The 27,471-nt window shown below is 40.2% G+C and overlaps 1 long non-coding RNA gene across 1 annotated transcript; it reads left to right on the forward strand.

Moving 5' to 3' along the window:
- The first annotated feature begins 9,138 nt into the window (after positions 1–9,138).
- LOC111774024 (uncharacterized) lies at positions 9,139–27,306 on the forward strand. The gene is made up of 3 exons (XR_002808874.2): positions 9,139–9,588; positions 15,293–15,368; positions 22,418–27,306. It is a non-coding gene; the product is annotated as an uncharacterized lncRNA (long non-coding RNA).
- The last annotated feature ends 165 nt before the right edge of the window (positions 27,307–27,471 follow it).

The following is a 27,471-nucleotide window of genomic DNA, read 5'->3' on the forward strand; positions in this document are numbered from 1 at the left end:
TTTCCTTAGAACTGCATTGAACCTATAAATCGGTTAAGGGAGGACTGAAACCTTAATACTGAATTCTTTCAGTCTATGGACATGGTATAGTTGTCATTTTATTGAGGTCTTTTTTAATGTCCCTCATTCAAATTTTATAATTTCCCCTTTAGAGGTATGCACATCTTTTAGTTGGGTTATTCCTGTATACTTCATACTTTTGGATGCTTTTGAGAATTTAACTTTTGCTCTTAATGTCAATCATAAGTATTATTGCTTCCATGTAAAACTGCAATTTAATTTTGCGTGTTGTATGTACAGCCACCTTGTTAAACTCTACTATTAATCATAATAATTTATGAGTAGATTCTTTAGTATTTCCTATGTACACAGTCGTGTGATGTATGACTGTGTACATAGAAATGGTCTGGGAAAATGACCGTTTTGTATTTTCTTTCCTGATTTCCTCGCCATTTATATAATTTTCTTCCTCACTGTGATATTGAAGCCCTTCACTACAATGTGGGATAGAAGCTGTGATAGCGAGCATCTCTGATGACTCATTCCTAATATCATATCCTATATATCCTATATATATCTTGTATCCTGTATATAAAGATATATATTTGTATCCTAATGTAAATATTCCTAATATTTAATACATTGCTATTAACTATGATGTATACGGTAGGTATTTTTGTAAATGCCCTCAGTGGATTAACAAAGCACCCTTTCATTTTTAGATTGCTAGGAATTTTTATCATGAAATGATGCTAAATTTTACTAAATGCTGTTTCTGCTTCTTGGTATGATAGATTATACTTTTACATATTACTGGATTTGGTTTGCAAATATTTTGTTTGGGTGTTTTACATACATTTTCATGAATGAAATTGGTCTATAATTTTTTCTTATATTATGCTTTAAGATTCTGATATCAAGGTTTTGCTGACATCATAAAATGAGTTGGGAAGTGTTCCCTCTTTTTCTGTTTTTTCTAAGAGTTTACAGAAGACTGGATTATTTCTTCCTTGAATATTTGGGAGGGCTCACTGATGAAGCCATTTAGTTCTGACATTTTCTTTGTGGAAAATTTTGACCATAGATTCAATTTATTTAATAGGTATAGGAGTATTCAGGATTTCTATTTGTTCTTTTTCCCCCCAGCTTTTGAGATATACTTGACATATAACATTGCGTAAGTTTGAGGTGTACAATGTGATGATTTGATGCATGTGTATTGTGAAATGATTACTACAAAAAGGCTAGTTAACACATCCGTCACCTCACATAGCTACTGTTGTTTTGTGCGTGCAATGAGAACGTTTAAGATCTACTCTCTTAGCAGCTTTGAAGTATATATTGCACTAATGTTAGCTACAGTCGCTCTGCTGTACATTGGAACCTCAGAAATTATTCATCTTGTAAGTGGAGTTTGTACCCTATGTTCCCACATATCCCCATTTTCCCCTCCCCCCAGCCCATGACAACCGCTATTCTACTCTCTGTTCCATGAGTTCGACTTTGTTAGATTCCACATACAAGTGAGATCATACAGTATTTGTCTTTTTCTATCTGACTTATTTCACTTAGTGTAGTACTCTCAAGGTCCACCCTTGTCACATTTGACAGGATTTCCTTCTTTTTATGGCTGAATGATATTCCATTATGTGTGTGTATATATATATAAACACACACACATATATATACACATATATACACATATATACTTATATACCATATTTTCTTTATCTGTTCATCTGTTGATGGGCATTTAGGTTATTTCCAGGTCGTGGCTATTGTGAATAATGCTACAGTGAACATGGGGGTGCAGATACCTCTTCAAGATCCTTTGGATGTAGACCCAGAAGAGGGATTGCTGGATCATATGGTAGTTCTATTTTTAATTTTTTGAGGAACCTCCATACTGTTTTCAGTAGTGGCTGCACCAATTTACATTCCCACCAACAGTACACAAGTGTTCTCTTTTCTCCATGGCTTCACCAACCCTTGTTATTTCTTTTTTAAATTAGTTAAGTAATTTATTTATTTATTTTGAGGAAGATTAGCCCTGAGCTAACTACTGCCAATCCTCCTCTTTTTGCTGAGGAAGACTGGCCCTGAGCTAACATCCGTGCCCATCTTCCTCTACTTTATATGTGAGATGCCTACCACAGCCTGGCTTTTTGCCAATTGGTGCCATGTCCGCACTCGGGATCCAAACCAGCGAACCCTGGGCTGCCAAGAAGCGGAATGTGCGCACTTAACCGCTGCGCCACCGGGCCGGCCCTTATTTCTTGTCTTCTTGATGACAGCCATTCTAACAGATGTGAGGTGACAGCTCCTGGTGGTTTTGATTTGCGTTTCCCTGATGGTTAGTGATGTTGAGCATCTTCTCATGTACCTGTGGGCCATCCGTGTGTCTTCTTTGGAAAAACACCTATTCGGGTCTTCTACCCATTTTTAAATTGGATTATTTATTTTCTTGATATTGAGTTGTAGGAGTTTCTTACATATTTTGGATATTAACCCCTTATCAGGTGTACGATTTGCAAATATTTTCTCCCATTTGGTAGATTCCCTTTTCATTTTGTCGATGATTTCCTCTGCTGTGCAGAAGCTTTTTAGTTGGATGCATATTTTTGCTTTTGTTACTTGTGCTTTTGATATCAATCAAAAAAATCATTGCCAAGAGCAATGTCAAGGAGTTTTCCCCTATGTTTTCTTCCAGGAGTTTTACAGTTTTAGGTCTTATATTTAAGCCTTTAATCCATTGTGAGTTCATTTTTGTGAGTAGTGTAAGATAAGAGTCCAATTTCAATTTCTTTTGCATGTGAATATCCAGATTTCTTAACACCATTTATTGAAGAGCTTATCTTTTCCCCATTGAGTAGTCCTGGCTCCCTTGTGAAATATTAGTTGACCATTTATGTGTAGGGTTTTTTTTGGGCTCTTGATTCTGTTCCGTTGGTCTGTGTATCTGTTTTTACGCCACTACCACACTGTTTTTATTATTATAGGCTTGTAATATAGTTTGAAATCAGGGAGTGTGATGTCTCCAGCTTTGTTCCTCTTTCTCAGGATTGCTTTGGCTATCTATTCAGGGTCTTTTGTGGTTCCATACAAATCTTCAGATCTTTTTCTATTTCTGTGAAAAAAAAAATGCCACTGGAATTTTGACAGGGATTGCATTGAATCTGTAGATGGCTTTGGGTAGTGTGGACATTTTAGCAATATTAATTCTTCCAATTGATGAACATGAGATATATTTGCATTTATTTGTGGGGTTTTTTTTCATCAATATCTTATAATTTTCAGTGTGCAGATCTTTCACTTCCTTGGTTAAATTTATTCCTAATTGTTTTATTGTTTTTGATGCTATTATAAATGGGATTATTTTCTTTCTTTCTTTTTCAGATAGTTCGTTGTTAATGTATAGACATGTAACTGATTATTTATACCCTTTTTTTTAAAGATTTTATTTTTTTCCTTTTTCTCCCCAAAGCCCCCCAGTACATAGTTGTATATTCTTCATTGTGGGTCCTTCTAGTTGTGGCATGTGGGATGCTGCCTCAGCGTGGTTTGATGAGCAGTGCCATGTCTGCGCCCAGGATTCGAACCAAGGAAACACTGGGCCACCTGCAGCAGAGCGCTCGAACTTAACCACTCAGCCACAGGGCCAGCCCCTATTTATGCCTTTTTGAATGCTTTCTATGACGTCTAATGTTTTCTTGCATCTGTTTTTTCTTTTTCTTTTTTTTTTTTGATGAGGAAGAATGGCCTTGAGCTAACACCTGTTGCCAATATTCCTATTTTTGCTTGAGGAAGATTGTCACTGAGCTAACATCTGTGTCAGTCTTCTTCTGTTTTATGTGGGATGCTGTCACAGCATGGCTTGACAAGCAGTGCTAGGCCTGGGCTCACAAGCTGAACCTGCAAACTCTAGGCTGCTGAAGCAGAGCGAGAACTTAACCACTATGCCACTAGGCTGGCCCTTCTTGCATCTGTTTTGACAAGTTCTATTTTTATCTCGTAATTTATCAATTTTGTCATAAAGTTATTTATTAAATAAAATTGATTATATTTTAAATGTCTGAGGCATCTGTAGTAATATTCACCTTTTCACTCCTGATATAGATTAATAGCACCTTCTCTCTTAATTTCTTGATCACTTTCACCACAGTTTGTAATCTAATAATTATTATTTTCAGAAAACTTATCTGACTTTGTTGATTCTCTCTCATATGTTTATTTTTAATCTCACATATTTCTGTTCTTCATTCTAATCCTGCTTTCTTCTTTCTTTGGGTTTATTTTGGTCTTTTTTTTTTTTTTTTAACTTCTTCACCTGTTTGCTTAGCTCGTGATCAGCATGTGTTCTTTTCTAATATTTGCATATAAGAGTATAGCTTTCCATTTGTACTGCTTTGGCTACATCCGACAATTTTTGATATATAGTATTTTTATTACTATTCAGTTCAAAATATTTTCTAGTTTGCATTATGATTTCCTTTAAACGATATGGATGTTTTAGAAACAGTTTTAAAAAATTTCTGAACATATGAGGACCTTCTAGTTCTCTTTTTCATTTTCATTACTAGCTGAATTTCAATGTGATCAGAAAATATACACTGTATGATTTCAATCCTTTGAAACTTGATGGGTCAGTAATCAATTTCATAAACTTTCCTGTGCCTTATATATGTTCAGTAGATGTTGGTGCTGTGTTCTTTATATGTCCATTAGGTCAAGTGTGTTAATTATGCTGCTCAAATTTTCTATTTCTATGCTAAACTCTTGTTTCTTTGTGGAACAAATAACCAAAAGAAGTGTGTTTAAAAGCTCCTTCTATGGTCATGAATTTATTAATTTCTTTCTTATAGATGTATCAATTTTTGATTCATGAATTTTGACATGATATTATACATTTCATACAAATTTGAAAAAGCAATCCCTATGCTATATTATCTTAATCTCTAATAACGCTTTTTTGTCTTGAAATTCATTCTTTATAATATTAATTTGTTATACCAGCATTTTTGTGGGAAAGGAGTTGTAGTCTTTATATGGTATATATTTTTTCAGTTCTTTTACTTTTAACCTTTTTGTGTCTTTGTATTTCAGATATATCCATAGTAAATAGCATATAATTGGAATTATTTTTCAGACCATCTTTATCCTTTATTTAGAGCATTTACTGATAAATTTAGTTTTTTATCTAATTTATTTTTTTAAATAATTTGTTTTATTTTTCTCTCTGTACTGCCTTATTTGGACTTTTGTTTTTCTTATGTATTTTAATGCTATCATTTGATTAACTTCCAAAAATATTATTATTGTTGCTTATAATATTCAATGGTCATTTAGATTTATCCCCTTTTCAACACTTCCTTTGCTCTTCATTTCTTCTTGCATTCTTAATTCTTGACTCAAAGCTTGGCCTCTCCCCTTCTCCCTGCTTGCTCAGGGTAAGGAGGAAGGGGTATGGCAGTGTGGTTAGGTTCTAAGACCTCTCCTTCCCCTTTCTCTCCCAGGCACTGATTCCTTCAGCGTTGGTGACACAGGGGAAAGAGCGGACAGAGGCCTGCTCGCCTAAATGTTCACTAGACCCTATCTTTGCTCTGGCTCAGCCTGTTATCTGATATGGGGACCTCTGTTGATGTGGAGAGCTCCTCACGGGCTGTGAGTGTGATTTTCTTGGGGTGGTGATTGGCTTCACCTGGCGCTCAAGAGCCTTCTCCAGAGAGCAGGAGTGTCGGCCCACCTGCTCTATGTATTCTCAATGCCCTCTCAAAGTTGAATACCTCATTACTTGGCCCTCAAAAAACACATTTGGACAGGCTCAAGGCTCCTGTCTCATAATTCCCATGCTTTTTTATGTGGAGCCAGAAAAACTACCAGTGTCTTTTTGTGCCCTACAAGACACGGAGAAAACAAGAATGGAGTGGGGGTTGGACCACTCTTCTTTCCAAGTACTTTATATCCAGCACCATTGATACATCCTTTCAAAGATAGTCTCCTACTTTCAGAACTCTCCAAGCTAAGTGTACCCCCAAACCTCAAGGGACATATGGCAAGCAAACCCTCTTTCCCCCATAGATGGAAAAAGTTGCTAAAATCTAACTGCTACATTCCTAGATTCTCAGATCCCCAAGTGCTTTCCCAAGGAAAGGACCCTCAGCATGGTCTGTTCCCATATAGGAAGCACATACATGAGTCTGTCCCTGAGCCAGCACCTAGCTGAGAATAAGTTGCTGGTGTCCCACCTTACAGTCACCTCCAACACTTAGGGAGGATTCTTTTGGAGTTCCCCTCACTGGGCTTCAGGCAGGAGAAAACACCCTCCTCTTCTTCCACGTGGGAGAGGAAGAAGCCTCCTCTTGCCTTTCCTCTTCATCTTCTGTAAAGCGTGGGTGGGGAGAGAGTGAACTTGGTGCCAGGGCTGCACCGGACTTCCCAGTGGGGCCGCAGGAGGAAGGCTGGCCCCAGACCTGACGGCTAGAGTGTGAAGTCATGACTGCCTTTACCCTCAACTGGCCTCAGCCTCAGCTGTGGGAGGTCAGGCAGGATCCAACTCATCATCTTGTTGACAGCTGATATACTCTCAATTGGTTTACCTCCAGATGGCGACAGTTGCTCTTCTCGTCTCCGTGGGGGGCTCTTGGATGATTTAAAAATATTTCTTCTCTTTTTTTTCTTTATCTGCATCTATATTTCCTATTTTTTCTCTGAGGGGCATATATTCACTGTATAATAAAAATAAAGAATTTTCTCTGTATGCTCCACCTTTATTGACAGAAAATTGCTGGACACCCTTAAAATTATTCATTGAATTATTATTAGTTACATTTTAGTTTACTGGCAACTTGCTTGAATCCTCAGATGTGGAAATGAATTCCTTACCTTTTGACTCTCTTTTTTGTTATGCACTTGAAATTCTGCCACCACATTTTGTTTTGACTTTCAATTCATACTTTAATAAAAGTAATTTCTGTTTCAAAGCTGTAAAGGAAATGGAAAACTGAAAATTAAATTAAATGTTATACTTAATCTCTGACTTAGCATGAAAATACCTCCTCCAAACAAGAGATAGTGGAAATGATAATTGTTCTGTGCCAGCCATCCTAAGAGAAAATTTAAAATATGCAGATATGGGCTTCTTCTGAGACAGCAAGCTCAGCCTTTGCCTCCCTGAGGTGGAGAGGAGCTCACTGGCATTCAACCGAAGGACTTCCTTGATTGGATTGAACAAATTCTTTGGTCAGTGCAGGACACAGAGCACTGGGAAATGGTTCTTGACCAGCCTGGTACTTTTCCACTTCGTCCTGGCTAGCTCTGTGTTCTTTTCAGTTGCACTTGTTCTCCCCATACATCAAGTTCGTTGGGCAATACTTTGACTTTTCAGACGAAAATTCTTGATTGAATATCATTTGAATGTTTTTCATTCTGGCATCATGACCTAAACAAGGCAAAGGGTTTTCAATTCCATTTAGCATGAATTTATTAGGCATCTTTGCCGTGCCAAGCTCTGTGCTGGACACTATTAGCGACTGGGGGACAGGAGAAGCAACCCTAAGTTGTGCTGAATCTAAACAACAAAATGATGTCCTTCCGTGCCTCGTGACACTGATCTTATTTGGACACTCCTTAAAGAATGTAGTCTCTTCTCTCAAGGAAGTAACAGTTTAGTGCAGAGGATAAGAATTCCACATATCAAACAACTGAAAGGCAAGAGAAGAAGAAAATTACTCAGCGCTGAATCATTTGGTGAGGTTAACTGATGAGGGGCTCAGGCACGGAAGGATCTGGGAGCAGCACTGGTGGACAGTGGCTACTGTAGACGGAGGGAGTCAGATGAGCTGGAAGAATGGATGGGCGCTGGCCAGGCAGAGCCAGGCAAGGACTTTCTGTGTGTGGATAAGTTCTGTGACCCCATGCGCGTCCACAAACGCTAAAAAATGAAACAAAACAAAGAACAACAACAACAAAAACCCAGAGGGGCCAGTTGACAAGTAGAAGAAGAGAGTTTGCAATTATTCGTGATATATATATGTGAAGTAGTAATATTTTAAAATATTTGTCAACCAAACAAGTAAGCCAAAAAAAACAAAAACTAACTAAAATGACAGGGTTTTAATAAATTGATGTCCTGAGCCTTATTTAGTCCATAATGTTTTTTATGAATGGTATGAAGAAAGGATAATAGCACATATATGGACCCTTTATACATATACTGTCTCATTTAATTTATATAACAATGCTGTGAAGTAGGAATTGCATTTGGTTACTGGTAAAGAGACGGGAAAAATAGCGGCCGAAACAAGAAAGGGGTTTATTTTTTTCACATTAAAATCTCCAGAGATGGTCAATCCTGGTCCAGCTCCATGGCTATCAGAGACCCAGGCTTCTTTCACCTCTCTCTTCACCAGACACAGTGAAGGGCCTCTAGTCTCTTGATAGCCTCATGGTAGCAAGATGGCTATTTTAGCTCCCACCATCACATCCATGTTCCAGGTGGGAGGAGGAAGAAAGGAAGCTGAAATGCAGAGGGGCACACCTCCTAACTCTCTTTAAAGGAGATTCTAGGTTCTCTGTAAAGAGATTTCCAAAAAACCCACTTCAGTGATTTCTGAACCATGATCTCACCCCATCTGCAAGGAACGATGGGAAAGGCACTTCAGTTGATCATATTCTGCCCGCATGGACAGAGTCTGTGCTGGGAAGGAGGGCGGGGAGGCGGTACCTCCTATCAGCCAGGCTGCGGGAAGCGAGCCCCCAAGGTGCCGAGTGGCCTCCCCGAGCCACACGCCGGGTCCCGAGCGCCGCTCCGTCCGCCCTCTGCGCAGGCCCGCGCCGGCCCTTCGAGGCGTGCGGCCCCCGAGGCTGCCCCAGGCCTTCCCGCGGACGTGCTGAGCTGTCCTCCTCGCGGGGTGGACCCTTTCCGGCTGCCGGGAGCTGCTGCGTCAGTGGCGGGGGAACCCGACCGAGCGAGCTCCCACCCGTGCGCCTGGGCGGCCCGTGCGGTGGGGCGTGGGAGGCGCGCTTCCTGGGCGTCCTGGGAGCCGAGCTTCTGCGCAGACGCGGCGTCTGCTGTCCCACGTGCTTCCTTTCAGCTCTGCTGACCTGGCCCCTCCCTTCAGCCCCTCCCGCTTAACATTTAGCCATTTGTCTGTCTTTCCCCGACATCCACCTGTCTGCCTCTCCCGGATCTGACGCCCAGTTACGAACTCCGTTCTCCAGAGAGATTGTGAGCAAAGACACGTGCAGGGGACGTGTTACTCAGCCTCAATCCTCAAGTGCAAACTATTTTTTTTAACATTTACTCTGCACAGATCACTGTGCCAGGAACTACCGGGTTGATTACGAAACATAAGGTAGAGTCACGCTTGACCTCAAGGAGTAAACAACCTCATCGCGGAAATGGAAGGCGCACTAAGCGACAGGTAATCGTGCAAGGAAGTGTGGAAGCGCCGTGAGAAGAGAGAGCACCGTGAGCGAAAGTGTTGGGAGGAAAGACAAGCCGCTTTTGACTGAGGAGGTCGGGGACAGCGTCACGAGACGAGAGAGAATGGATTTGATCCCTGTTGAAATTAGGAAAGGGGAAAGGAGGTAAGAAGTTTGTCAGGTGGAAAGGTCAAAGTCACAGCTGTGGGAGCCCTCCCGGACGTGGTTGAGAGCTGGGAGGGGGTGGGTCTGAGGAAGGTAGTTGGTTACTATGGGAAAGGGGGGCGGGGGAGGGCACTGGAGAGCTAGCTTGGGGTCAGATGATGGAGAGCCTTGAGTGCCGGGCTGAGGAATGCGGATTGCACGGACACCTGGACGTTATCCAACTCGCAGGTAGGACTCAGAGCAGCCCTTGAAAGTCCTGACTGAAAAGGACTCTCCAGGCCTGTGTAGACTGTGTTCTGTAGGATGGATTTCCCCGCCTGGCGTTCCTTCTCAGATCTGCGATGAGCTGGTGCGGGCCCCACAGCCTCCCTTCCTTCTCCTGCAGCCTGCTGTTCCTTTGCACTGGCCCCTCCATCAGCGCTTTTACAAGGATGAGAGAAAAGGGAACCGACACCAGTCCGTTTTATGAATTGCGTTTTACCAGTCTTACTAAAGGCTTCAGAGAAAAAGAATCTGCCAGCAATCTCCAGAATATGGCCTTCGGTTATTAAGTGGTTGTGTCCAAGAGGACAAGCAAGTGGTGAGGGCGACTCTAGGAGCACTGTGGGTGCAGGTGTCACACGCTGAACTGGGGGCACTGCGGCTCTTCTCTCTGTGCCTGACTTTCTGTCATTGATGCTTGTGAATGAGGCAGCTTGCAAAATGGCGGTGGTAGTCTTGGTTCTGTCCAGTCCTAGGAAGAGAGTTAGGTAAGGATGTTAGTAGTGGTTTCACTTCCCAATAAGCAAATTCCTTTAAGCAGTCTAATATTATCTTATTTGGAGTTATTGAGGATAATTTTGGGTTGCAAGTAATAGACAACCTAACCCAAAGAGGCTTAAGCGTGAAAGGAATTAGTTCACAGTGGTTACAATGGACTAATGTTTGTGTCCCCCAAATTCATATGTTAAATCCCAACCCCCAAAGTGCTAGTATGAGGAGGTGGGGCCTTGGGAGGTGATTAGGTCATGAAGGTGGAGCCCTCATGAATGGGATTAGTGCCCTTAGAAAAGAGGTCCCAGAGAGCTCCCTCACCCTCTCTGCACCAAGTGAGGACACAATGAGAAGTGTGTGACACGGAAGAGAATCCTTACCAGAACCCAACCATGCTGGCGCTCTGATCTCAGACTTCCGGCCTCCAGAGCCATGAGAAATAAATTTCTGTTGTTTATAAGCTACTCGGTCTCTGGTACTTTGTTCTAGCAGCCCCGACTAAGACGGGGTCGTACATGGCTTAGTGAGGCTGGATCCATGGACTAACGCGATACAACCGGGACACTGTGTCTCTCCATCTCTCAACTCTGTTCCCAGCGCACTGTGTTATTTCTTACACTCCCACGCTAGCAAAATGGCTCTCAGTAGCTGCAAGTTTCAAGGTTCAATTTCAGTGGAAAAGAGCACATGCTTCCTCTCACAGCTGCAGCAAAGCTTTCCAGAGTGTATCTCTTCAGATCTGATGAGATGCTTGGTTTTCCAGGCTGAGTCCTTCCATGGAGTTCGGTATTCAGTCAACTACATTCAAAGTGCATGGACTGAGAATGGAAGAGAGAGTGATTCCCATGGTACCAATATGAGAAGAAGGGAAGGGATGCAGTGGGTGGGGTGGGAACAGTAAGTATCTACAGCTGTGATGTTCTAAAATGCCTCTCTTTTAGCAATACACCGCACAGCTGCCCCCATCCTTCTCAACTTCCCAGTTCCATTGTCACATGACATTTCTGAGAAGAGAATACATATAGCCCCAAATACCTAGTACCAGAGCCTAGAATATAATTTTAGGCTAATGTTTTGAGAATATGGGGGACTAGTCTTGGAACAAATGCTCCATGCTGAGGGGTTCACTTTCACTATAATAGTTCATCCTCAGAGCAGCCTTTTGAAGCAGACATTCTTATTTTTTAGATAAAGAAACTTCAGTTGAAAGAGGTTAAGCATCTCACCCAGTGTCACATAGCTAAGCATTGGGACAAGAAATCTGGTCTTTCTGCTCAAAACCCATTGCTGCTGCGCTGTGCTATGCTGCCCCAAAGTCTGATTCCTTTCCCGGGCCTGTTCTCATTTCCACAGTCAGAAAGTTGTGCCATGCATGATCATGTTTTTTTTTCTCATTAAATTGTAAACTGTTGCCTGTTTGTGAAGATAAAGAATCTGAGATATGAGAGCTAAAGGAGGCCTTAGGAATAATCTAGTTCAAAACTAAAAATTCTGCTTCAAAAGACGAGGAGGCAGGCACAGAGGAGCTTCAGTCGTCAGGATCCAAAGAACAGGCAGTGGCCCTTCTTTCCAGATCCATTTGCCGGCTCCTCCACTTTGCCTCCTTGCCTGAATATGACTGTGGAAAAGTTATTTTAACCTCTCTGGCTTTAGTTTGTTCCTCTGTAAAATTAGGGGCAGAGTACTAAATTTCATTGATTGCCGAGTGCACATTATTTCACATTTTAAAATGTAAATGTGGGGGCCGGCCCCGTGGCTGAGTGGTTAAGTTCGCACGCTCTGCTTTGGCGGACCAGGGTTTTCGCAGTTTGAATCCTGGGTGCAGACATGGCACCGCTCATTAAGCCATGCTGAGGTGGTGTCCCACATGCCACAACTAGAAGAACTCACAACTAAAAATACACAACTATGTACTGGGGGGCTTTGGGGAGAAAAAGGAAAAATAAAATCTTTAAAATGTAAATGTGGCTTAAATGGAAAGCAAATCATAGTTTTAATTGTTTTTACTTTCTTGACAGCGCATGTCTCACAGTCACTGAGGTCTTAGACTCTGAAATATGGAAAAACAACTTTCCTGGGGTTGTTGCAGAGACGTAATAAAACAATAAAAGGAAATCCTTTAGGATAGTGTCTGACACATAGTGAATGCTGAGGAAGTGTGCTGCTGGTGGTGGTGACGGTTACACTGTGTGTAAATAAGAACGTGTGTATGCCCATGTACTCTTTTTAGGAGATAAAATTGTCCCTAGGCTTTGTCGCCTTTTACAGCTTTGTCTCTTTAGCTTGTGGGCAACACAGTGGTTTTCCTTTCTTATTCTTTATTCTGGAGTGTTGTATCCCAGAACTTAACCACAGCCCCCAAATCCATTTGAATTATCCAGATTATTTTTTCCTTTGTTCAAATCATGTGGCAAAGTGACAAACTGTCACTCATGTTTGTGTTATATACATACAGGATATAGCTTGTACTGCCTTTCCTTGTTCATAATAGTTAATTGGTAAAAATAGTTTTGCCAATAGTTTCACTCAAAATTCTCAGCCCCGTCTTATTATAATACAAAAATGCATCAGAGCACAGGAAAATTGGCCTGAGATTTTTTTTTTGAGTAGAGATTTATCTTTGCTTAGGCTAGTAACCATGGCTTTCTCTATTAAGAAGGGAAGTCTGATAGAATTCAGATCTTAGTTTAAATTGGCACAATATTAAACTAAATCAAGTTTTATTGATTTCTGAGACAAGTTTCTGCGTGTTTTGTTCATTGTATTTCAAGGCATAACTTTGAAAAGCACAATATTCTTTAAAAGATAGGGCACTCATGAAAAGACATTGTGTTTCTTTCCTCTAGTTCCCAAAATCTCATTGCCTATGGAGTTGAGATCAAAATGGGTGATATCTTTACTGTCTTGTTATTCAAAACTCACAGCTTCATATAATTCTTCTATTAGTCATTTCCCCCTTGTCTTTCAGAATGCCTATAAAATGATGGGTTATTATTTCCGCTACTTCTGTTAGTGTTTATGCCAGCAGGGGAAACATTATTTTATTATTTTTAGAGAATAAGAACTGTTTCTTGAACCAGGAAATTGACTTGCTATTTTAGCGAAATAAAGCAAAGACATCCTTCTCATCAGTCTCTACTTGATTTCCTCTGGGGAGCCTTCTCTATTCCCTAAAACTACCCCCTACATGAGTGAGAAGCCTTCCCCATCATATACTGTGCAGATCTCTATTTATTGCCATGTTCCATTATAGTATTGATTTGTGTTTCTGTCTTCTTCCTAGACAGGACGCTCCTCAAGCACAGGGACTGTGCCCATTTCATTGCTGTGTGCACATATCCTAGAGCACTAAATTTAAAAGCATGTTAAATGAAGAAAGGTCTAACTTGAAATCACTCTGAGAGCTCTGAGGAGAACTGTGTATTCAGTTTCAAAACTGAGGTTTATCCATTGGGTAGTAAGATTCATCACCAAAGTAGGTTTTAGTTTCTCAGAGCTGCACCTGCAAAGTTGCATGCACCACTTTAGGTAATAATCTGCTAGAGACACTTATAGGCACATATTTACTTAATATTAAGCTGGGCTAGAAAAGAAACCAATTTGAAACTGCTTCCTCAGCTGAAAGCTCTATGCCAACAATAAAGTTTAATTTCAGCAGCTGTAGTTCTCAAATCAATAGACTGCAAAGAGGGTGGCAGAATTTCAGTTTTTGGGCTTGAATACTAAGCAGGTCAGAAGTTGCATTATTTAAGAAGAAATTTACTAGATTTTAAGAACAGCTTTTCAAAAATTAGCCATGTGGATTTATATTATTTTCAATAATAATCTAAATCTCTAGAGTAAAAAAATAGTGTCCAACCATAAACACTCCTATTTATTATGTGAATATGAGGGATTTTTTAAAAAGCATTTCTGGCTTCAAAAGAAATACATAAATTTGTAAGTGATAGATATCAAATCACAGTAGACAATTGGATATTCTTACCTGACAAAGAGTCTCAGAGTAGGTCTTTCCTATCCTTTCTTTAGACAGGAAATATTTTAGTAAGACCTCCTGGTTACTAGACTGCATTATGCTAATATCTGTTTTTCTCTTTTAGCAGTTTCTGCTCTAGAGTGGGACCATATGTGTGATGAACAGTGACCATGGCTATATTGGCCTTTTTACATTGACCTTGTCTCCGTGAATGTGTTGTCTTACCTTATCTTTTAAAAACTAATGCTGGTAGTCACTGGGGCACAAGAGTATCAAATCATGGATATTTTTATAACCAAGAAGTCCAATTTGGGAAATAATTTTTTAAAATTAAACCACTTTGTCCTTAGAAAAGATTAACGGTCTTAAATCTCTCCAGGGTCATCAAAGCATGCACTTAAACGAGAGGGTAACAGGCTCCCTATCCTAGATGTTCATAGGTTGAGCAGGAGAGAAAGACTCATCTATTAAGATTTTCTAAGATCAGATTGTATAGGAAGGTCTTGAGGTGTTCTGAAGTAACAGGCAAGAGTTGTCAGCATTTCTGAAGGAATGTTGAAGGTTAAGATGATTAGTGTTTAAAATATAGAGACAGGGAAGGAGGCAGAGGGCCACAGATGGTGCTGAGTGGGGTCAGGACCCTGGACAGCTCTGTGAATCTTGATCTACTGCTGCACTTGTCCTCTTGTCAGCTTTTGGATATGGAGCCAACTCACTCATAGGCTTTGATTCTGACTGAGCTGTGGAATTTTAATGTCATGGTCATGATGTTTTAGGCTCTGGCCTTATTGAGGGGCAGGAGGATAGAAAATCAACTTCATCTACCTTTCATATCCACTGTGGGTTTCTGGCCTGACTGAGGTTTTGGCAACTTGGAGGCAATTTGTGTTAATTATGGGGTGGAGTGCAGGTGGGGTTGTAAGCTATCCTCATACTCTACCATATTTTCCCACCATGCATTTTCTCTCCTCACAGGTAGAGAATGATATGAGCAGAGCCCAAGACTACAAAAGAAAAGACGTTCCCAACTCAGTTTGTGGAGACTCTGAAGGTATTCAGTTAAGCACTTATTTTTCTCTCTCATTGAAAGGAAGAGAAACACAAGTTTTCTCTTTTTAATAATTTTGTGTAATTAAACTTCAGGCTCTTAGATGTGATGCATACTAATAAATTCTCCATGGAATCTTTTAGAAGTAAAGCACAGCTGTTCAATTCATGAATTTATTTTGCAGTGTCTTAATAAAATGTTTTCTGCAAAAAGAATTTTATTCTTTAGATGGCCCAAATGACCTTCTGTATTTTATCTTCTTTCTCATCTCTTTTATTTTTGGCCTGCTTCTTGATTGAAAATACTTGTCAGCTTTAGTACCTTATATTTATGGCGTCAGGGCAATTGTTTCTGAAAGCTGCGTGCCCATGTTCAGGATTTACCATTTTATTTCCTCAGTGCCAAATATTGTACCTGCTGAAGGAGCCTTTAAAGTCAGTGAGGTTAACTGGGATTATATTAAAGTATACGATCTCTGATTCTTTTCTTAATTTAGGTGTTTTACAGATTAAGTTATACTCTGGGTTTATTAAATATTGAACAAGATGATTTCTTATTTAGAAATATGGTTAAAAACAGAAAGAAAAAAATGAGGTAGTATATTTAATCTGAATCCACAAGGAGAAATTTTCCCACCCTCATTCAATATTTGACTGATTTGAATTAGGCCATATTAACAATAAAGTGGCCATTGAAAAATTGTTAGAGACTCCCTCCTCCTCTATGATGTACCAAAAAACACTGGATTGAGTTTTAATCCTTGAGATTTTGAAGACTTTCTTTCACGTCTCACTTATACAACCTTAAGCTGCCCATTCATCTCATTCTCCATCAAGTGTTCCTCCTGACCACTTTTTTTTTTGCTGAAGAAGATTAGCCCTGAGCTAACATCTTTGCCAATCTCCCTCTGCCTTATATGTGGGTTGCCGCCACAATGTGGCTGACAAGTGGTGTAGGTCCATGCCCAGGATCTGAACCCACAAACCCAGGCTGCCAAAGCAGAGCACAATGAACTTAACTGCCATGCCATGGGGTGGGTCCCCTGACCACTTTCAATACCAATCCCCTGTACCAACTTGAGAGAGGACATAGGATGGGAAAAATGGGAGGAGTGAAAGGATGGAGGGAAATGGAAATGGAAGAGGGTGATTTGAACTGACAAAAGTATGGACTTTGTCTATTTAAAATTTTTTCTATTTCTCAAATCTTTGATGCTCACACTTTGTGTATTACTTTCCGAATAGTAAACACTTTTGACATTCCTTTTCCTAGTGTGCCGGTGTGCTGTGAAACAGGGTCACAATGTGGTCGTCATTATATTCTATGTGAATTTCTCTTGGCAGTCCTATTTAGGATCATTAGCAAAAAATGTGCTTGGATAAATTTAGAGCATTAAAAAAATCCCTAACGAGGTAGCATCCTGCTTTATCACTCTTTCAAATAAATCTCTCCCTTCCTATGGCTGATCAGTCCTGGTAGTTGAGTTCATCTGACCAAGACAAATGGAGATTTCTCCAATACTTTGTCAGAAATCTAAGAACGTTCTATCAAGGTGTCTCTAGGCTTTAAAAAATGTAAAAACACTGTTTGATATGTTCTGATCAAAAATTGTTCCTTTCAATATTCAGGTGACTTTCACTCAGAGACATTCAAATGAAACTTTTTAAATTAATCACTAGGAAAAGGAATGTCAAAAGAATAAATAAAAGTATTTACTGTTCAGAAGATAATACACAAAGTGTGAGCATCAAAGATTTGAGAAACAGAGAAATTTTAAATAGACAAAGTCCATACTTTTGTCAGTTCAAGAGATTAAAATTTTTTTAAAACCCTCATCACTTAGAAGTAATTTGGGTCACAACAGCACTTGTCTCAACCCTCAGCCTCTTCCTTGACTTTCTCACTCTTTCATTTCTCTCTTTTTAGGTTTAGAGAGAGCCATATTTTGCAGGAACCTAAAATGGTAGCCTAACATTCACAACCTGGGAAGCCTCTATGGGAGGTAATCAAAGGACAAATACTCCTAATTTTCACACACCAAATCAGTGATATTTGTTATTTCTTTAGCAGACATGTACCAGTAGTATTCTGCTGTGGTAAGCAAGGTAGTTAGACGCTGGCCTCAAGGCATTTATAATTTAAAACCATCAGGAGGGATCAACACGCTGAAGCACATGTCAACAAGCAGGGAACTGCATAATAAATCTAGAGATGGAAGCCGGAGACAAGCTTCTAAGGAAAGCAATGTCTGTAGTCCAGAATTAAAAAGAAAGACTGCCTTCACTTTTTACAAAATGCGGGGAGAAGGAATTATAGGCGTATTAACCTTGTAAGGGATGCTTTTAAGCAAAGATAGGAAGCTGCAAATTTTGGTCATCTCAGCCCCTCATTTTTCCCCCTTTTGTGGCACCATTTAACCCCTGACACTTCGGTCATAAAGTGACTTCTGCTCTCTACCTATTCTCTACCATCTAGATCTAATTAGAACAGTAATTTATACCTTGGTGTCCATTTTATTCATTGGGTTTCCCTCTTTCAAAAGGTATGTGCCCTTAAGACTCACCTCTCTTGTGAAGTGAAAGGCTTCACACTCTGTTAATAGAATTTTAAACATTAAAATTAATAGAAATTTAAACATCAGCAAATATACGTGTGGGTGGGGGTGATATTTGAGAAATACACATGCTGTCTTGGACCACGGAGATTACAGCACGTGGATTGTATTATTTCTTCTATATGACGATGACGTTAGCTATCCTTTTTTATGTTTAAGCCACCTCGTAAAGCCTTTTCTTTATGTTTTATTGGTGTCTGAGTGAACTGCCAGAGTGATAGTAACAGTGATGATGTGAAGGTAACAATAATGATTTTCCTAATTGCTTAGAGTCATCAGATAAAGAACTCTGGAGTGCACTTCCTTTCAGCGCCGTATTTACAAGCAAAGATTTTTAATCTAGGCATTTAGGTGGTATTTGAATGAAGAAATATGATCAGAAACCTATTATGAGGAAAGGATGGGAATCTTGCCTGCTTTTTAGTGACAACTTTTCAAAATATGAAGGATGGCACAGGGAAGAGGCAGCGTAGTAACCTATGTTAGGAAGAGGCGGCTTCCCTGACCTGAGGCAAGTTCCTGACCCTCTCTGAGGCTCACCTTCTCCACCCAAAAAATGGGAAGGGTAGAGCCCACCCCACAAAGGCGTGGTGAGACGAAGACTTCTGGCTCAGTAAATCTTATTTCCCTATTCTTCTTCTGTGGAAAAAACCCAAAAATCTTAGGCCTGAATACAATATACAAAATGAAACTGACAGTGACCGCAGGGAGAAAGCTCTTGCATATTATATGCCAATGAATACAAAGTGTCACAAATATGATGTATTGCTACAATAAACTAGCCCCAGTTTTGAAACTTACCTTGAACACAGGAAATATGAGAAGAGAATTCAAAGCAATCCCCCAAAACTTTAGAGAAACGGAATCGATTTTCCATCTCTCATAGGGACGGTCTCCTACCAAGTCAAATTTCTCCCCATCTAAAACCTTGTTTAAAGTCTACTTTGAAGCCTTCCTATAATAATTACACCGAATGTGACTTAGACCATCTTAATTCTATTGTGTGTACATGCTCACTGCATAATTCACATGTTCTTATGCTTCTATGATGTCTGCCTGTGTATTTGTTTTGCCAATTCCCTGCCAGTTGCATGTAAATTGTAAGAACTTGAGTGTCAGGTCATGCTGTCCTTGCGTGGTTGCTAAGTACCATGTGCTCCCTGTAGCCTTGATCTTACTTGACCTCTCAGAAGTGTCCGTCATCTGTTCCCACTTCTTCCTTCTTGAAACACTGTCCTTGGTTCCTCTGCTCTTGTGCTCAGCTGGCTCTCCTGTTCCCAGCTGCGCCTTCTCAAATTCCTTCACAGGTCCCTTTTTCTGACAACCTCTCGGAAGCTGATATTCCTTGGTGATCTATCCCCTTACCTTCTTCTCTTTTCCTTCAATAGACGCTTCCTATGATTTTATCGGCTCCAGTGGCTCCACTAACATTCATATATACCGATAACTCCCATACTGGGAGCTCAGCACATTCTCTCTTCAGACCTCCAGTACATATTTTCAAGTGCTACTAGATATCTCCACTTACATGTCTCCCAGGCATTTCAAACTCAGCATATAAAAACTAAACATATTGTCTTCATCTTCCCTCCCAAAGCTGTCCTCCATTCCTGCATTCCCCTCTCTGGGAAGACACCTCTGTCCACATCACTGCCCAAGACAGAGGCCAGAGAGTCATCCTTCACTCTGTCTCTCCCTCATTCCATGACCAAACTAGATTCCAGTTCCTAATGATTTCTGCCTCCAAAATATCTCCTTGATTCTCTTCACTTCTTTGTGTCATCACTGCTGCTAACTTGGTAAACATCCACCAAATTTTTGCTGAATTATTGGAACAACTTTCTGTTCTCTCCCGGTCTCCTTGGGATGATGGCTTGCCCAGTACTACCCCATTCTCCATACTGTAGTGAAGTGGTCTTTCTAAATTGTAAATCTGATTCCAGACACACACCTGCTTAAAACACATAGATGGCCTTCGTAACCCTCCGGATAAAAATCCCTTGTCCTTAGCAAGGCCAGCCAGCTCTTCACGATGCCCCTTTCCTATCCAGCCTCATCTCCTGCCACTTACTTTCTCCTCACTGTCTTCTGAACTATTTGAAATTCTCCAGATGTGACATTTGCCCTTGTCTCTTTGGCCTCTGTGACTCCATTTCCTCTGCTTAAAGAAACTTCCCTCTCCCCACCTTTAACTAAGTTACACAGAGCATCGTTTAAGAATGATGCAGTTGCTTCTCCTCTTCCAAAGTTGAACAGTTCACCTTGGACAAAGTCAATTTTAATAGAAGAGAGCCAATCAATTAAGTTTCCTTGCGATCTAACCACATTAACTCTGGTAGAAGTTAACTCTGCAGTATGAACTGAGCTTGTTTAGATGACTGGTTCTGGACACAGATACCAGCTATTTATTTATTTTTCAGCTTTATTGAGAGAATATGATGATTTGATCTGCACATACATTGGGAAAGGATTGCTCATGTCAAGTTAATGAACACACCCACCACTTCACCTATTTACCCTTTTTTTGTGTGAGAGAACATTTAAATTCTACTCTCTTAGCAAACTCAAGTAGTACAACACCAGTGTTGTGAGCTATAGTCACCATGTTCTACATTAGATCCTCAGACCTTACTTATCTTGTGACCGAGTTGGTACCTTTTACTGACCTCTCCCCACCTCCCTCGCTCCCAGTCCCTGGCAACCACTCTTCAGCTCTCTGTCTCTATGACTTCAATTTTTCTTTTTTAGGTTCCAGAGATAAGTGACACCACGCAGTATATGTCTTTCTGTCTGGCTTATTTCACTGAGCATGATGCCCTCCAGGTTCATTCTTGTTCTGGTCTCCAGAGAGGATCGCAGGCACGGCGTGTGCTCAATCAGATGCCCAGCCCTCAGGCAGCAGCCATTGGAGTGTGCACATGGAACCCTCTCAGGGGAAGCCTGGGAGATGTGGATTTGGCCTGCTTCTCTGCACGGAGCCCTGGGGTGAAAGCCGTGGGGTGCTCTGTACCCCTTAACAACTGCTCCTTTGTTTGCTAGAGTCTGCGGGAATTTTCTTTACTCCCACTGGGAGTGACCAAGGCTGCTTGTCCCTCTAAACCTGCTCAAAAGATGATGGTGTAACTCCAAATTACTTCCCTCGTGCTGCTGAGTCACCCTAACTTATCCGCAAGTTTTCTTCCTGGAGGACCTGGATCCTACGAAGCAAGCAGAAGGCACACACGAAGCCAATCACTCTCGACCCCTACCCCAGGATCTCTCATCCTCTCTCCCCCCCAGCTAAAGCATTCAGGTCTAGAAATAAGGCATCAAACTCATCATTTTTTAATATAACAAGCATAGTACTTTTGACTAACACTTGGACATAAATTATTTAATACAATACATTCGTAGTCAGAATTCCCCACGTGGGCTGGCCCCATGGCCAAGTGGTTAAGTTTGTGGGCTCTGCTTCGGTGGCCCAGGGTTTCGCTGGTTCGGATCCTGGGCACCGACATGACACTGCTCGTCAGGCCACGTTGAGGCGGCGTCCCGCATAGCGGAGCCAGAAGGAGCTCCAACTAGAATATACAACTGTGTATTGGGGGACTTTGGGGTGAATAAGAAGAGGAAGAAAAGACTGGCAACAGATGTTAGCTCAGGGCCAATCTTTAAAAAAAAAAAAAAAAGAATTCCCCAAACATTACTGAAACAGATCAGCTTCCTGGTCAATAGCTTCTGCTTCTGTGATAGATCACTTTCATGTTCCCATTTGGTTTCCATTATCATTAGCAAGTGAATATTGTTTATTTTGCATCCATGAGATCTGAAGTCATATCCAAAGGCCTAAGCTGGACACTACAGATCAACTTCATTTCCATCAGAATCTGACTGAATGTTACTTGAAGAAGGCATTTGATCGTGAGGCAATTGTCCTTCTGTAATTTGCAATTGGATTTTCATAGGTCCACTCTCTGTCGCTACATTCTTCTTCATATGTTATTTGACATTTTTCTCATGAGCGTTTAGTACTACTGGTTCTTGGTAGATGGGTTCAGGACACAGGCATACATCATGTAAATTAAATGTGACATAGAAGTGATCAAGAATGCCAGCCAGAAACATTAATTTCCTGAAAATCTGGCTACCAGAACTATATACGGTGATCCAGATATGATAGGATTATTGCAGGGTGGAATTCAATCTTTTCCACGCTAGTCTTGGACGCCATGCTTCTCATAATGCAGTGAAGTTTGCAACACTGTGCCTTTGGCTCGTACCGAACTTTCCGTGAATAAAATCCCACAGCCTTTCTTCCACAAATGGTTAAGTCAGTTCTCCCACAGCCTGCAATTTTACCAGTGTTTGTCTAAGCCTAGACTTTAGCTTCATAGTTTTTCCCAAATACATTTTGTCTTATTAGTTTTAAGCACGTTTTCTGGCTGCTTGTCTTTGACAGCTTCACTCAGAAGAATCCTGCTCATCGATTCATCCCTCCTTCAGAATCTTTTACCCGGGACGCTTACATCCGGCTAAATCAGGACATTCTGAACCGATGTTATACTAAATGCCTTGAACTGCTTTGCAATCAATGCCTTGGAACGGAGTGGGGATGAGGGAAAGGGAAGAGAAGGAGGGTAAGAGATAGAATAAAACTGGAAGATGAGTAAATTTTTTTAACCTTGGAATCAAGAAGTTCATTATGAATATGACAAACACAGCTGTAACAGACCTAGGCAGTGACTCAGCCTGCCATCCTGGCCGTCTTTTAACTTTGGCAGCATGAATTGAAACTGAAAGACTTCTGCTGCTCTGGCTGAGGATTTTCATTTAGCCTCACCACCAAGAAAAATCAGCCTGGAGCAATGAGTGTGCTGATTTTGTTAATTCTCTCAAATATGTCGGTTGTTTGAATCACTACTGATTAAATATTCTTGACACTTTTCCTTTCTCAGTGTGCCATGACTCATCAGGTGATCACAGTGGAAGGCAAAGGCTAAATCTGTTTCTTTAAACTGTTTACTGAACGTGACCAATGGAAGAAACCGCTCCAGCTAAGATGATGAGTGGCACGTTGGTAGGCTGCATGTCTATTACCTATCTGTTCATAGTCTTCAAGAAACGAAAATATTAGCTATAAGGAAACATCACCAGGAGCTGAGTCAGACCAGAGACGTGAAGTACGGCAAGGCTGGGCTTCTGCTGCCAAACAAGCATTTCCCAGGTGAGGCAGATGGCTCTGCTGCTGCTGAAGGTCATTTCGAGGCAGAAATTTTGGCTGTGATCATGGATTTTCTCTTTGCCTTATCGGGAGTTGTGTTCGAATTCATTCCAATATTTGATTTTCTATTTCCCTAACAGTTTGAATTTTAAGATAGTAAAATGACTTGCCACAAAGAAACTGGGCCTTTCTAGAATGTTACCTGAAAGTTCACAGATACTGTGCTACTTTTAGCGTAACAAAAGTTAGATTTTCTGTTCTGTCTATGACAACATCAGGAAAAGGAGGACCTACCACCACAAATCACTCACTCCCACCCCCCTTGTCACCCATCGGGCTCTGTCAGCTGTAATCAGGGAGGGCAATCACCTTATTCAGTGTAGCAGGAGTACTGCTCCAGAAGTTAGGAGAACACATTTGCTCTTCTTAGCTCTGCCTACTCATTGTGTGACCTTGGGTAAGTCGTTTAAATTCTCTGATCTGTAATTTCTCATCCATGTAGACATTAGACAAGAATAAGATCTTGGATTTTATATTTCACTCCATGACTTCCTCCATCCCAACAAGAATTATCTTCCTGGAATGTGACTAGGATTTTATATGTGTACCTCACTCAATGTAATCTGGGATATTAGCTTAATTTAATGATCACTTGGAAAATAATCTGAAGAAAAGCTCAGATAACAAATCATATATTTTTCTTCTGCCAAGAAAGATCCTGTTTTAGGGGTTTGGTTTTGCTGACTTCAGAGATCATTTTTAAAAACATCTTTAGGTAGAGTGATATATTAGTCTATGCACAGAACTGCTGTCTCAGGGGTGGGGGGTGGGGAAGGTTTAAGGGCTATGAGCCTCGTTCTGAGGGCTCCCTGACTCCTCTCTGGGATTCCGGCCAGACACCTCACTTCTTTGTATCTGAATATCTTTATTTCTATCTGGGAGTTAGACAGTTATTGCAGCTTGCCTCAGGAAACTGTGGCAGATACAAATCAAAATCATTTGGGAACACAATGCCCATGGGACAACATCAGAAGAATATTAAAATTTTAACAGTAAGTAAAAAACTAAAAGTTGCTTCCTTCAGGCTTTGTTATTGACAGTGTAAGTGCCTCATGAGTTGGAGACTCTAACATCATCTGTAGGTTGCCATGGCAACAGCTACCGTTACCAGCCTACCTGGAAGGATCTGAATGTAAGGTAATAATTCAGAAGTCTCTCCTGGCGGTGACTCACGAAGTGCCAGGCATCTTCCTCCTCCGGTCTGTGTACTTGCCCAATTTCTCACTTGCCGCTGCATCAAGAGCCATTTTGTGCTCTGCGTTTCTCTTCTGCGGGACTACATGGTTCCATCGGCCATCGGTCTGGGATAATGCTCCTTCTCTTCCTTGGCAGATTTAGAAGGCACGTGAACTGCAGGGGAAAGCGGGGTGGAGTCACGGGGAGAATTAGAAGGAGGAAGATCTCTTGTTCTTAATTAGGAGTAGATAATGTGGGTCTATGGAATTACTCTCACGTAACTCAGTAATGCCTATTAGAGTGACTTAGCTAAAGTTCACTCTTCTTATTTTATGGCAGAGAAAGAAATATTGATTGGGGTTAAGTAAGTGGTTACAAGTTTAGCCAGTTTTGTTTTCATGTATCTGCTGTATATCGTTTCTTTTTATTTTCTCTTTTTAATAAATTCTGGTGACTTCCTGGTTAGGGTGGTGAATGGAATCAATGCTAAAACTCCCATCTTTGGCTCAAATATATAAATTATAGGTAAAATATACTTTATAAATTGAAAAGCATATGGCCACACTCAAAAACATGAAGGGGAAATATATGATCCAGAAACCAGGATATTACTATAAAATTGGCAAAACAAACAAAATCAAACAGAAACATATAGCTGCAAGCAGTTGAAGCCATGGGCCTGGCACAGTCTATCAGGAGCTCCAAAGGGAGGACGGAAAAAATGGGCGCAAAGCAGTAGTACAAGACATAGTGCCTGGAATTTCTCAGAACCGAAAAGAGATGAAAGTCTTCAGACGGATGAAATCCAACAGGGTAAATAGACTTTTTCCTTCTTCTTCTCAGCAAAGCCCCCCAGTACATAGTTGCATATTTTGGTTGTAGGTCCTTCTAGTTGTGCTGTGTGGGATGCTGCCTCAGCATGGCCTGATGAGTGATGCCATGTCTGCGCCCAGGATCCAAACCAGCGAAACCCTGGGCCACCGAAGCGGAGCATGCAAACTTAACCACTTGGTCACAGGGCAGCCCGTGGGTAAATACTTTAAACATTCACATTGAGACGCGTTATAGTGAAATTGCAGAATATTAAGGTAAAGAGAAAATCCTACAAAACAAAAATAAAAATCAGATTAACAGTAGACTTTTCTCAGTAAAAATAAATGCCTAAGAAAATAGATTGGTATCTATAAGGTTTCTGAAAGAAAAATAACTGTACTATATTGTACAGAAGGTCAAGCTATAATTTATGACGGTATTTTAAAGCATACTCGCACCTCTAAAAATAAAGACAATCATTAGAACTTTGAAAGTCTATTTTTTCAACTAACTAAATAAATTTATAGAATTAGGTGAAAGTAGTGATGTACAAGAACCAAAAGTGAGCAAAGAATCAGGAAACCATAACAGAAAATGCAAATGAATGTTTTCTATAAATAAATACAAAATAATATTTTTATGTTTAGTAACATAATGTATCTAAAATTTTAGGCAAAAATTATATGGGAGTCGGGGAAAGTTTGAAGAAAATTAAAGTGTGCTAAGATTATTGTCTTCAGAAGGAGGAGAGAGATACTGTTAAGTTTGGACTTTGTTAAGAAAATCTAAGTATGTGAATGAATGTTAAAAATTTTTTTAAATTTTAAAGGTCAACAGTGAAAGACAGAAAGGAAGAAAGAAATAGAATACATAATTTCCAATTGAGTAGAGGGGAAAAGGGGAACAAAATCTCGATCAGTTGAAGAGAAGACAGGAAAAGAAAGCAAGGAAAAATAAGCAAAGAGAAAGTATGATACGTAATACACAATAATATGGCAGAACAAGAACAAAGGTATCAGTAACCGCAAAAATACGTAAAGTACCAAACTTGTCTAAAAGATAGAGACTCTCAGAATTGAAAATAAATCCATCTGTGCACTGTTCCCAGAATTACCCAGAAATGGATCAAATGGATAGGGGAATATATATTTTGATAACATCAACATAAAGAAGCTGCTATAGCAATATTCAAGCCATCAAAATAGATTAGCTTGGTGAACAGCATTGAAAGAGTCAAAGAAAAAAATACTTAATACTAGTAAAGAAACAATTCCCCCAAACCACAAAAATTACCTTCCCAAATGTATTCTCCTGCCCAGTCCTCCTGTGATCTCAAACATAGTTGTGTAGTTTAATTTGTCAGTGCTTTTGTATTCAATTTTTAGGTAGCATTTAAAGAATAATAATGCTTAGGGGTTTTTTTGTTTGTTTTTCTATTTTGCTAAGGAAGATTTGCACTGAGCTAACATGCTTGCCAATCTTCCTCTATTTTTTCTTAGTATGTGGGCGGCCAGCACAGCATGGCTGCTAACAGAGCAGTATAGGTCGGGGCCTGGGAACCAAACCCAGGCCACTGAAGCGGAGTGCACTGAACTTAACCACTAGGCCTCCGGGGCTGGCCCAACACTTAGTTTTTAACGATGACAATTAAAACATATAGCTCGTTTCTTAACACAATGCCCATACTTTAGTGAAATTAAACAGAAAATGTGTTACCTGAGAAATCCTTCATACTTTGATCACGTTCTCTTTAGAGGTCGCATTCCTGATTCTCTCTTATCCCATTGGATTATGTATGCTGTAAATAAATTTTAGGAATGTTCTTCTCTCCTGCATAATTCTGAAACATAAGTATTTAAATACTATGTCAGTGCGTTTGTCCAAAAGTAGCTCTATCTTTATAAGTAGATATCTCCTGCTCTTTGTTCTGGTTATCTCTTCCCCTCAGTGGGAGGCCATTGGAGTCAACTTTAATGATGATTTTGTTGAAATATTACATTTTGTTTATTAATGCTTATATGTAATTAACAAATTTCTCAATTCTTATGTTTAAAAATGTAAATAAAACATTCAAGGTAGCTCTCCCAGTATTTATCTTTTCCCGTTTAATTAGACTACAGAAAAAAATCAAGATGATATATCTTTAGAAATAGAAGGAAACCCAAAAGTCAAGATAAATTAAACTGTTTATATCATTGAATAATTTAAAAAGCATACCTGATGTAAGAAGACTAATTGATTGA

Source organism: Equus caballus, chromosome 6 (assembly GCF_041296265.1).
Source record: "Equus caballus isolate H_3958 breed thoroughbred chromosome 6, TB-T2T, whole genome shotgun sequence".
Lineage (NCBI taxonomy): Eukaryota > Metazoa > Chordata > Mammalia > Perissodactyla > Equidae > Equus > Equus caballus.